Source organism: Cebus imitator, unplaced genomic scaffold (genome assembly GCF_001604975.1).
Source record: "Cebus imitator isolate Cc_AM_T3 unplaced genomic scaffold, Cebus_imitator-1.0 Scaffold137, whole genome shotgun sequence".
Taxonomy (NCBI): domain Eukaryota; kingdom Metazoa; phylum Chordata; class Mammalia; order Primates; family Cebidae; genus Cebus; species Cebus imitator.
This window is the reverse complement of record NW_016107452.1, coordinates 2,776,497-2,789,597: the sequence shown is the minus strand read 5'-3', so window position 1 is coordinate 2,789,597 and position 13,101 is coordinate 2,776,497. Positions and strand designations below refer to the sequence as shown.

At 44.3% G+C, this 13,101-nt stretch overlaps 1 long non-coding RNA gene across 2 annotated transcripts in view; it reads left to right on the top strand.

The window, feature by feature from the left end:
• LOC108313475 overlaps window positions 1–13,101 on the top strand; it is a 705,356-nt gene that overhangs the window by 413,154 nt on the left and 279,101 nt on the right. The window contains exon 1 of one of the 2 annotated variants that reach the window (XR_001829106.2): window positions 7,355–7,466. The exons of the other annotated variant lie outside the window; for it this stretch is intronic. This is a non-coding gene — a long non-coding RNA (uncharacterized LOC108313475). Of the gene's footprint in view, window positions 1–7,354; window positions 7,467–13,101 lie in introns of those variants that run through there. 2 annotated transcript variants of the gene reach the window in all.

Genomic DNA, 13,101 nt, shown 5'->3' with positions numbered 1-13,101 from the left:
TCTTCCTGTCACATTGACCAACATGTGCAATGATGGAGGTGGGGTCTCTGTGCTGTTCCCTAGATTTCCTTTGCTTTCACATCATTCCTATTTGCCTGTGAAAAACAATCCACCCTGAAGAAACCTTATCTCCATTAAGATGTTTTTTTCCTTCCTTTTTTTTTTTCTTGTTGGCAGTTCCCCCATCTCAGGCCATCAAGCCTCTAACCTACAACAGAACAGCCTGCTCTGTCTTCCCTCCCCAGCATTTTCTAAATATTCGCATTCTTCAGATGCCAGCTCCTTCCTTATTTTCTCAATTCTGTATTTGTTTATCCTCAAAAGCTCCTTTGTAGCAGCCCACATGGATCTGGGAAAATGTGGAGGCCAACCCTCTTTCCTCGGGCAGGCGGGTGGGCGGGCCAGAGCCCACCAAGAGTTCCATTTTTCACTCTCCACCTCTGGGGCACTTTCAGAGAACAGAAGCAGCTGCAAGGTCCTGTTGGGCCAGGGAGCTGACAGAGCCCTTCCAGTGCAAACCCTTTCCCCGAGGATCTGGGTCCTGGTGGGTGCAGGTTCTGTGGAACTGGGGAAGTTGTTAAAGCTGTAGCTCCCAGTTTTGTCAGTGGAAGCTCTGCATTTTGACCTGGCCCCACTCAACCTCAGAGTTCAGGGTGTTTAAAAACCAAGGATCATTGCAAGACCAGGATACACTAAGCATGAACTATGCCCATGAAGTCTACAGTACTCATCCACAGATTAGAAGGTAACTACAAAGCTTATTGCCTTCCCTGCAACCCCAACTTAGCCTTTGCTTGGGGCTTGGAAACCCTGTGGAAGAAAGCCGGTAGAGATGGAAAGTAGCAGGCAGTGGACTGAGTGTGCCTCCTAAGGCCAGCCCAGGGAAAAGGAGAAGAGAAAGAGGAGGAAAAGGTGTTTCCTTTGTCACCACGAAGGAATTTTCCATCTCTTCGGCATGGGCTACGCCAGAGTAGGCTGGGGTAGGGGCCCACACCTGTAATCCCAGCACTTTGGGTGGCTGAGGAGGGAAGATCACTTGAGCATGGGAGTTTAAGACCAGTCTGGACAAAATACCAAGATCTTGTGTCTACAACAAAATTTTTTTTAACTTAGCAGGGTGTGGTGGTTCATACCTGTTAAGTCTCCGCTGCTTGGGAGTCTGAGGAGGGAGGATCACATAAGCCCAGGAGTTTTCAGGCTGCATTGAGCTAGGATTGTACCACTGCACTCCAGCCTGGGCAACAGAGTGAGACTCTCATTTATTAAGAACCAAAAATGTCCCAGAGTTGGAGTTAGAATCATTTCTCCTTTGAGGGGTGGGGGATGAGTCATTTTCCTATTTCATATTCTTTAACATTCCCCCACCTCCTTTAGAAGCTGAAATTTCTTTGCAGAGCTCAGTGGCATCTGCTGTATCCATTTCTTCTACACAATTGTCAGTCAGTTGTTCTAAACTGTTAATGGGTCCCTCTAAACTCTTCATGCCTTTGAGACTTCGTGCCTTTATAAAAACTCTGCCTGTGAGGCTGTCCTCCTTTTCCTGCCCAGATAATTCTTATTCACCCTTAAAGCTCAATGAAGCTGACTTCCCCAGCTTGGCTAGGGGCCATTCCCTGTATTCTCATGGTGGAACTGGAGGGTGCTGAGTGTGCTGGGTACATATAAGGTCACAGGATTCACAAGTGTTAATTTTCTCTAGCATTTTGCATATGATAACCCATGTATTCTCTATCACTACTCTGTAGTAAGTAATATTATAAAACCCATTTTATAGATTAGGAAACTAAGTCCAGAGAGCTTAAGGAACTTGCCCAAGGTTGCAAAGCCGGTAAAAGGCAGAGCTCATATATGGCCCTTAGCAGCCAACCTATATATAGCATGAAGAGTGTGAACTCTGTAGACAGCCAGAAGGGGATTGCAATTCCACTAGATTCTCACCAGCCGTGTGACCTTAGGTTACTCAACTTATCTAAACTTTAGATGCCTCATTTTAAAAATGGGATTATAAAGAGTATCTATTAATACATGAAGAGGTCATAGTGGTGATGATGGGTAAAAATATAATGTATTCTAAGCACCTGGTGTGGAGGAGTCCCTCAGCTAAGACTTGGCAACAAAAATGTTATTACTGCTAACAATAATTAGTATTCTCCCTTCACAACCCTAATATCACTAGACCTAATCATCACCTGCGTCTCCACACAGGACAGGAACCGTGTTGTTTTAACCGCTTATGCAGTGCCTAATACAGAGTTTGGCAGATATTTGGAGTTCCATAACTGTTTAGGAATAAATGGTTATTTCGAATCTAACATACTTAGCACACGAGGTACTTCTTGAGTGTTCAATTTATATTAATCATAACATTATTATTACTTGGATGGTTTAATGTAGACACACCTCTGATGGGAAAAAGAGGGATATTCTATTTTTATCATATTTAATGAAGGCAGTCACACCTTCTAGTTGATTCAGAAGAAATACTGCAAATTTTGCTGCCTTATCCACCAAAGAGCAACAGCATGGCTCATCCTTGTGTCATTCAGTTAATTAAGATGTCTTATTTTGTTGTTCAAAACAGTGGTGGCAGCTGTGAAAATGTCAAACGGGGTAACATTCAAAACAATCCAATCATTTACCCTGCAATGAGAATCACTAACCCAGGGCCAGGGTCAATATTAGGGCAAGTTATATATCAATTGGTAATTATTAGTCTCTATCCTTCCTAGTTCTGGGAGAGCAGATTGGCCCTCAGCCCATTCGTATGAGTGGGGAGACAGTGGCATGGACTCTGACCGTGAAAAACAAGACACTAGAAGGTTTATGCTACCAGAGCTTAAAGGTCAAACCACGATGTGGTTACACTGTCTGCGCTTTCCGGATACGGATACGGTGTCCACAAGGATGAGCAAAGTCCAGCTTGCAGGAAGGCCTGTGCTCAAATAACAACAGAGGCTTCAGGCACTCTTCCTGGTCTTCTAGCAGGGCTCTGGAAATGGCAGAGCAAAGCGTTTAGGGGCCCAGTAGGGCTGGTGGAATCAGGGGAAGGTTGTCACTCCAGCACTAACCCCAATCGCTACTCTTTGCAGAACACACACTGTGTGCTAGACACTGTATGGAGGCCTTTTATAAGTGACATCACTTAACTTTCTCAGACGCCCTCAGAAGGGGTATGAGTGGATTCTTTCTATAACGATACAAACCAGGAAGCTGGAAAGTTAGAGTGCCCAAGCTGAGCAACTTGTGGTCTGCAGAGCTTTCCACCCTAATGCTGACTGCCTTTGAGCTCAGCTATTAGTTGGATATGGGGAGCTGCTTAGTTCAAACTCATCTTCTCCTTTCTCTGCTCAGACTGTGATTTTGTGCAGAACAGCAAGGTGCTTACTATCCTGGGAAATGCTCACTCTCCCAGAATTCCTTGCAGTTGGGGTAGCCATGGCATAGGATTGTCAGTGAAGTTTAAGGAAACCCTGCTGGGACAGGGCATGTGCTGTTAGACACGCACTTTCCTGGAAGAAGTGGAACAGGTTCAGCCCATCTATTCCTTCTCCTTTGTCTGCCTGGAATGCAGCCCTTAAGCCTGGAGTGGCAGAAGCCCTTTGTTTACAGCCAAGCTCTGTTGCCCAGGCTGGAGTGCAGTGGTAACGTCCTAGCTCACTACAGCCTTGAACTCCTAGGCTCAAGTGATCCTCCCACCTCAGCTTCCCCAGCAGCTGGGACTACAGGGGCTTGTCACCACACCAGGACAACTCTTCTAATTTTTTTATAGAAACAGGGTCTCTCTATGTTGCCCAGGCTGGTCCTGAACTCCTGGCCTCAAGTGATTCTCCCACCCTGGCTGGGATTACAGGTGTGAGCCACCACACCCGGCTGCAGAAGGCTTTTCACGTCCATAAGGGAAAGGCAAGAAAACCTTACAGACCTCAGAACTGAGATCCTGGAGTGGTTGAAGCAAGGTATACCACCAGACCTTAGGGTTTTTATTGTTACAGGAAAAGCAGCCACAGCTAAGCAGGCAGCCCATTTGTGTCCTATGCTTTATCCTGCTCTTCAAGTGGACTCAGGGTGTACCTTGCAAGCTACATCTCAAGGTGTTCCAGTCCATGTCTCTGAGGAGGAGGAAAAACATAAGATATAAAGCAAACATAAAATGAAAGGTGTAAACGCTAAACAGCTGGAACGTGGCCTCAGTAACAAACAAGCTCTCCAAGACTTGTTTACTGCCCAATTATTGTCTCGAGCTGGGGAAACTGGTTTTGCTCGGAATGGCCAGCTTCCACTGCTAGGCCGGTTTTAGCAGTCAGCTCTGACCCTCTAATTGCACTTATCATGTACTAATTAGCATTTAATAAGCAGCAACTGTGCATCTATTCCTGAAACAATAAAGAGACCTCATCCCCACTTCAAAGATGAAGAAACTCAGTTTAGGATGTTAGCACAACAAGAATAAAGGGCCACACATGCCTAATCAGAGCTAATGGCACAGTTAGAACCCAGGGCTTCTCAATCTGGAATCTGGTTGCGGGCGAGGAGGCTTCATAATTAGCTATCACGATTCCTCTTGGAGTCACTCGCTAGGGTGGAATAATTAACACAGGCACGATTCCTTTCAACAGGTGCCAAGACCTAGGTATCTAGATGTACGTTACAAGGCCTGGAACGCTCTTTCTCCAGGTGAGTTCTTGGGGCTCTGAAACTCTGCAGTGTTGGGTGGGGACCCCCCCAAGCCCGGCCCTGCTGTAGGATAACTGACTTTGGCAGGCGTGAGTGGGACCATGTGGTTTGGACACACTTTCAGAGTGTGCACGAGGCCTGTGCCAGGGATTTGGTGAGCAGCAGGCTGTGTTTTACCATCTTATCCCTGCTCTGACACTCTCAGCTGGGACTTGATGTCTCTGTCTGGGGATTAGTGAGGCCAGCGGTTCTCAAAGTGGGGTTCCCTGGGCTGGCAGCTTCACCTGAGAACTTGCTGAACATAAAACCCCCAGGCCTTAGCCCAGATACAATGAATCAGAGACTTTCCCGGGAGGGCCTAGCACTCTGCATTTTAACAACACCCTCCATCCCATCCCCACCCCCGGGGAGTCTGATAGACACTCGAGCTTGAGAGGCACTGGCTTAAACCTAAAACGGGAAGGAGATCTCTTCCCAACATCAGCAGGGAGTGGTGAGTGGAAAGAGGAAAACTTGGGCCCCCCTCTCAGATCTGCCCTTCTAGAGCAAAGACCTCCCCTGCGCTGCTCATTTAGTCTCTCACCGTCTCACAGAGCTGCTCATGCTTGGGGACCACCCTACAAAGAACAGCTTTCTTATCTGGATATGACATCTCTCCCACCTTTGTCCTCACTGTTAACCTTGCAGGAAGCCTTCCCAGAGCTCCACCAGCTCATAATTGCTGGTAGAGACGTAAACTCCTGTTAAAATTACTTGTTATGTGTCATTCTTTCCCTAAACCATGCCATCCATGAGGACAGGCCTCAGATTAGCATACAGTAGTTTGTACGTAGTTTGTACCCAGTATTTCTTCCATGACATGCAGCCACTCAGCGTTTTCCAACTTCTAATATAAATTCAGTAAATATTTTTTGTGTTAATTTGAAGAACTCACCCAGTGTTAAATTTTCTTATATATATCTTCTATTTTATTTCATGTTATTTTGAGACACAGCCTTGCTCTGTCACCCAGGCTGGAGTGCAGTGGTGTGATCTCAGCTCACTGTAACCTCCGCCTCCCAGGTTCAAGCATTTCTCCTGTCTCAGCCTCTCGAGTAGCTGGTATTACAGGTGTGCGCCATTACTCCTGGCTAATTTTTGTATTTTTAGTAGAGATAGGGTTTCACCATGTTGGTCAGGCTGATCTTTAACTCCTGACCTCAGGTGACCCAATGCCTCACCCTCCCCAAGTGCTGGGATTATAGGCGTGAGCCACCGTGCCAGGCTTACCCTTTATTTTTATCCCTCCCGTTTTGGTTATATAGAGAGGGGATTTTTAATTTTCTCCTAATTTTCCCCAATATAAGTGTGTCTTCACTTAACAATCTGATTCTCTTTACCATGTATAACAAGGTTTGCTGAACTTTTAGACACCGTGTTGTTCCATCATTATTTTTCCAAACATCTAATTGCCAGATGCGATTAGAAAAATGCTAGAGAAAAATGTTAAATCACAAACTGGTTCCGTTTTTCTGACATTTATAACATGGGTTGCGATACAGATTTCAAATAAGTGGATCCGTACCTGTTAGAGATGGTTTGTCAGTACTATTCAGAGACCACTTCCCTGGGTGGGTCCCTAGGTAGCACGGAGGTCAGAAAACGGCCAGAGTGTGTGTGTTGAGATGTCTGCAAAGACTTGAAGAAAGGCAGTCGGGAGGCCACGAAGCTGTCTCCTTAGGGTTGAATGTTAGAAACTGTCACTTCATTTACTGACCACCTATTCATCACTGGGGATGAAATTAACTCGGGCCCCGTCTGTTGGAATCTCAGGGTTTGGTTAGGGAAATGGACAACTGAAACCGGCAGTCCTATCCCATTTGGTAGATGCAGAAGGGCAATACAGAGGCTTCAGAAACATTGGCACCACCCACAGTGGTGAAGGCAACGCTTCCTGGAGAAAAGTGACTTCTGAATAAGTATCTGAAATTTGCTTGGGAGTCAGCAGTGAAGAGAAATAGTACAAATGGGCCTGGTACATGTTCCATGGGAAAATCCACGAGTTGAGCAAGAGTCAGAGGCACGAGAAAGAAGTTTCCTTTAAGCAGGTCTTCTTGTGTGAGTTGCAAAGCTGCAGCCCTCCCAGGAAATGGTTCTCCAATCTGAGATCTATTAGAATCCACTGAAGGGTGTGTTAAGACTCAGATTGTTGGGCCCTCCTGCAGAGTTTCTAATTCTGTGGCTCTGAGGTGGGGCTGACAATCTGCATTTCTAACAAGTTTCCAGCTGCTGCTGGTGATCTGGAAAGCACACTTTGAGAATCTAAGGGAAGGAAAAATTACCAAATATACAGGCTCATACTGTCTTTAACACAAACCTGAGCCCCATGAAGGGGTCTACTCTTATTCTGATTTTACAGATGAGAAATATAGTCAGTGAGGTTGAATCATTAACCCCAGATCCCAAAGCTAGCAGATGTTGAAGCTGGTATCATTCATGTTCTTTGAATTGGTCCAAGCTACTTCCCAACTACCTCTGTTTCTCAGGCGGGGAACAGAAAAGTGGAGTGGCTGCAAATTAAGACAGCAGACTGTCCTGCAGCCATCTGATAAGTGATATTTCAGAGCGACTTGGGTGGGGGGAGACGCAGAGAGGGACTTATAGCCACCTGCTCCTGCCTCATCCTTTTTTTCCTTGGAAGGGACTGAAGCCTGGGGATAATTTTCTCGTGGTCGGCCGAGGAAGTGAATCCTGCAATCTGCACACGTCGTTTCAGAGAAGATCACTAAGACAAATGTTGAGTCAACAGCAAGGTAAAAGCTGATTATCGGCTATGTAATCTCTATTGAAGGTTTTGCAAACAATTTGAGTTTCTTGAAGAGTAAACTCACCTCTTTGGTTTTTTTTTTTTTTTTCTTTTTGAGTGTTCATCAGTGACATTTGGGAATATTTATTTTGTGCTGAGCTCTGTGATTCATGCCCAAGACAGACATGGTTGGACACCTTGCAGAATCAAACTAAATAAGTGGTCATCACAGAGCACCCAAATAGCAGGCAACTGCTAGCCCACATAGGTCCTTGCAAGACTGGGAAACAACTTGCAAAATGGTACCCTTTCTGAAAAGAACTATTAGATGTCACTGTCTAATATGGTAGCCACTAGCCACCTGTGACTAGTTAAATTTAAATTAATTAAAATGGATTAAAATGTAAAATCTGGTTCCTCAGGCATAGTAGCCACATTTGAAGTGTTCAAAAGCCACCTGTGGGTAGTGCTACTGAATTGGACATTGCAGATTAGCTTAGACAGACAAACAGACACTGTTTGCTATTCGTTGCCCTTGTTCTTATTTTTTTTCTCTCTTTTTCCACCTTCTTTCTTTTTTTTATCTACTTTAAGATCTGGAGGACATGTGCAGATTGTGCAGGTTTGTTACATAGGTATACACATGCCATGGTGGTTTGCTGCATCCACCCCCCCATCACCTATATTAGGTATTTCTCCAAATGTTAGCCCTCACCAGTACCCCACCCCCTGCTATCCCTCCCCTAGTTCCCCACCCCTCAACAGGCCCCGGTGTGTGATGTTCCCCTCCCTGTGTCCATGTGTTCTCATTGTTCAACAGCCACTTATGAGTGAGAACATGCAGTGTTTGGTTTTCTGATCTTGTGTCAGTTTGCTGAGAATGATGGTTTCTAGTTTCATCTATGTCCCTGCAAAGGACATGAACTCATCCTTTTTTATGGCTGCATAGTATTCCATGGTGTATATGTACCACATTTTCTTTATCCAGTCTGTCATTGATGGGCATTTGGGTTGGTTCCAAGTCTTTGCTAATGTAAACAGTGCTGCGATAAACATATGTCTGCATATGTCTTTATAATAGGACAATTTATAATCCTTTGGGTATATACCCAGTAATGGGATTGCTGGGTCAAATGGTATTTCTATTTCTAGATCCTTGAGGAGTCGTCACACTGTCTTCCACAATGGTTGAATTAATTTATACTCCCAACAACAGTGTAAAAGCGCTCTTATTTCTCCACATCCTCTCCAGCATCTGTTGTCTCCTGATTTTTTTAATGATCTCCTTTCTAACTGGCGTGAGATGGTATCTCAATGTGGTTTTGATTTGCATTTCTCTAATGACCAGTTGATGTTGAGCATTTTTTCATATGTTTGTTGGCTGCATAAATGTCTTCTTTTGAAAAGTGTCTGTTCATATCCTTTGCCCACTTTTTGATAGGGTTGTTTGTTTTTTTCTTGTAAATTTGTTTTAGTTCTTTATAGATTCTGGATATTAGCCGCTTGTTAGATGAGTAGCTTGCAAAAATTTTTTCCCATTCTGTTGGTTGCCAGTTCACTCTGATGATTGTTTCTTTTCCTGTGCAGAAGCTCTTAAGTTTAATTAGATCCCATTTGTCTATTTTGGCCTTTGTTGTCATTGCTTTTGGTGTTTTAGTCATGAAGTCCTTGCTTGTGCCTGTGTCCTGAATCATATTCCCATGTTTTTTTCTAGGGTTTTTATGGTATTAGGGCTTATGTTTAATCTTTAACCCATCTGGAGTTAATTTTTGTATAAGGTATAAGGAAGGGATCCAGTTTCTGCTTTCTGCACATGTCTACCCAGTTTTCCTAACACTGTTTATTAAACAGGGAATCCTTTCCCCTTTGCTTGTTGTTGTCCGGTTTGTCAAAAATCAGATGGCTGTAGATGTGTGGCATTACTTCCGAGGCCTTTGTTCTGTTCCATTGGTCTACATCTCTGTCTTGGTACCAGTACCATGCTGTTTTCATTACGTAGCCTTGTCGTATAGTTTGAAGTCAGGTATCATGATGCCCCCAGCTTTTTTCTTTTTACTTAGGATTGTCTTGGCTATGTGGGCTCTTTTTTGGTTCTATATGAAGTTTAAGGTGTTTTTTTCCAGTTCTGTGAAGAAAGTCAATGGTAGCTTGATGGGGATAGCATTGAATCTTTAAATTACTTTAGGCAATATGGCCATTTTCATGATATTGATTCTTCCTAACCATGAGCATGGAATGTTTTTCCATCTGTTTGTGTCCTCTCTCATTTCCTTCAGCAGTGGTTTGTAGTTCTCCTTGAAGAGGCCCTTCACATCTCGTTAGTTGTATTCCTAGGTATTTTATTCTCTTTGTAGCAATTGTGAATGGGACTTCACTGACGATCTGGCTCTCTGTTAGTCTGTTATTGGTGTGTAGGAATGCTTGTGACTTTTGCACATTGAGTTTGTATCCTGAGACTTTGCTGAAGTTGCTTATCATCTCACCTCTTTGTTATATGTACTGAACAATTACGCACGCGCGCACACACACACACAGACACACATTGAGTGCAGCGTTAAATGTGTCTACTGGATGACAATGTATTTCTAGATGGCTGCACAGAAATAAGATTCAACATGTATAAATTTGTGCGTATGCAGGGTTCTGTGTTTTAGCTGATCTTACAGCAAGAAACACACACACAAAGAGACATACTAAGGAATTACTAAGAAGTGCTAACCTTTATTAAGCATTTTCCAATTCTCCAGAACTGTGCGGAAATCAAGGCCTTCTCTTATTTAATAGTCACTGCCAGCCTCCAAGGGAAGTGCTATATTATCTTCCTCTTGCAGATGAGGAAATGGAGGCCTGAAGCAGCAAAACAAGGGCTGATTCTTGCAGAGCTGACATTTAAACCCAGATTTGTGAAATGAGATGAAGAGAGTCTCATTCTTCACTTTCTATCCTCGTGAACCTCTAGAATTGCAAACCATCTATTCAAAAGTTAAAAAAAATAAGACTAAAGTAAGAAAACACATGTTATTGGACTTTGTACATCAGGTCCCTTCCATTGGGATCCACTACCAGCTTCCACATTCTGCCAGCCCCACCCTGCATAGTATCGGTACAGCAGGAAGCGCCCATGGTGCTCGGCACTTCTAGACTTGAGGATGGTGTCTCAGACATGGACAATAGGTGATGGCTATGGGAGGTGGGGTACAAGAGCTTTTGGAGATGCTGCTGAAGTTCCTGTGGCCACCCAGACACAGAGCCCTTCCCACTCCTCAGCCCTGTATAGGAGTTTATCATTGAAGCTCTTGCTGTCACAAGGAGCAAGTCCAGCTCAGAGGGAGATGGGAGGGGGAACTTGGGGAGGGCATAGCCCTTGATATGTGGTTATGCAACTGTCTGTGATCACTGATGAGGCACATTCAAGGTGGACAGTGTCAGCTGATGATAGGAGAATGCATAGATTTCAGTGTTCTCTGAAGACCACCTAGAATATAAAGTCCATTGCATTCCACTGATGTTTCCTGAGCACCTACTTTATATCTGGCATTGGACTCATTAGTGGAGCTTGAGTTCTAGCCTTAAGGGCTGACTCAGCAGAGACAGGATTGCCTCCTGGTCATGAGCCCGGGCCTTCGCCCAAGAGAGCCTTGTTTTGAAACTTGCTCCACTGCTCAGTAGCTCTGTGACTTTAGGCAAGTGACTGAATCTCTGTGTCTCTGTTTCCCCATCTGAAATAAGGGGACTCAAAGAGAACCCACTTCCTATGGTTGTTCTGAGGGCTAGATGAGCTCATATTTGAGAAGCATGGTACCAGACACATAATACGCTATCAACAAATACCGGCTGCCTGTATGATTGTTACTTGTAGGCATTCTAACTCCAGTTTCTCTCCCTACTGCTTAGTGGTCTTGAGCTGACTTGAGAAATTCTGTTTTTCTTCCTCTAAGCATCAGGCCCTTCATCTCTAAAACGGAAAGAGTAGATACATAAACTAGTTCAGAGGTTCTTAAACGCTCTTGATTTTGGTTGTGGAGTCTTGTTCAAACACAATTATGGTGGCAATGCCTGAAAGTGGAGTTTTTATGGTTGTTTTACATAAAGTCTCGCACTTTATTCATAGCCTCAAACTTTTTTGAGTATCTTAGAGCCTGTTTCCTCTTCTGAAAATGAGACCATTCATAGAACTGACCCCATGGAGTTGCTGCAATGAGAAAATATGTGGTGCATGTAAAGTGTTTAGCTCCTACAAAATGTTTTGTTTATCCTGCCTGCCACCACCTCTTGTATTTGGGGAGAACTTCTCACCCACTGCCATGACCCCAGAGGTTCCACGATGGGAATGGGTCCTTGCGGGCCATCTCAGAAAAACACTGGATAGATGCTAACACCCCTCTGCCTGTACTGGTGCAAGCGTCATGACTGATAATGAGGCTCCCAGCAAGCAGATGAAAAGCATGTGCTTAGAAGCACTCAGAGCTCTTGTCAGACTCTTAGGTTCAGTGAAGGCTACAGATCAAGGGGCTTTTCGATATGCTGATACATTTCTACTCACAGTCTATCCTACCAGTGTGAATATTAGCAATAGCATGATGGTGGTGCGTTTGGGGAATGAGCTGGGGCAGAGGACACAGAATCTCTACAGGGCTCTTTAAACAAGCATTTTTAAAATGTAGAGATTTTTTTCCTGCTCCAGAAAGTTAGGTTTATTGAACTGAGTCAAATAACTGTACGTCCTGACGGCACCGTTGCAATCATTGATCAGCTCTGAAGCTCTCCTGCACGTTGCACTGCCATTTCAATAAAGAGCATGTTCTCAGAAATAGGTGTGATCTGGTAATGGCCTATGGGCTGGGTCTTGCCCACTGGAGAGAGGCATTCTGGAAGATAGGCAACCAATGGGTGAGAGACACTTGAGCACCCAGGATGTTTCCTACCTGAGCTGCTCTCAGCTAGTGTGTATCTGGCTAAGTGAGCCAGACTCTGGGGTGAAATATCCCAGAGGGTGCTTCTCAATACTCAGCACAAGAAGGGAAGGGGACAAGAAGAGCTTGGTCATGATCTTTTGGTTTTAAAAATGAGAACATTAAATTTTCAGTACCAATTTGGATTTGGTAAACGTTGTTCAGGCTTTGCCCATTGCTTGATGTATGTTGCACGCTTTTACTTAATGCTTAATTGTGAGTATGTGGTATGTGCATTGTGTGCTTGTCTATGTGTGTGGGGGTCTTTGTGTGCATCTTAGAGCACATCCAAATTGGGTGTGGGTTTCTTTGCAAAAAACATATCTTAGCACTTATGAAAGCACTAGTGCCAAGAATGAGGCCTGATTCACGGTCTAAGTACAGCAAAGGTTTCCTAAATTTGGGTTATGTTTTTAAGTTAATTTTTATTATTAATCAACCACAAAGTAATTGCAAATCTTTTTTTTAACATCTAGAGGAGTATTAAAAAAAACACAGGCCGGGCGCGGTGGCTCAAGCCTGTAATCCCAGCACTTTGGGAGGCCGAGGCGGGTGGATCACGAGGTCAAGAGATCGAGACTGTCCTGGTCAACACGGTGAAACCCCGTCTCTACTAAAAATACAAAAAATTAGCTGGGCATGGTGGTGCGTGCCTGTAATCCCAGCTACTCAGGAGGCTGAGGCAGGAGA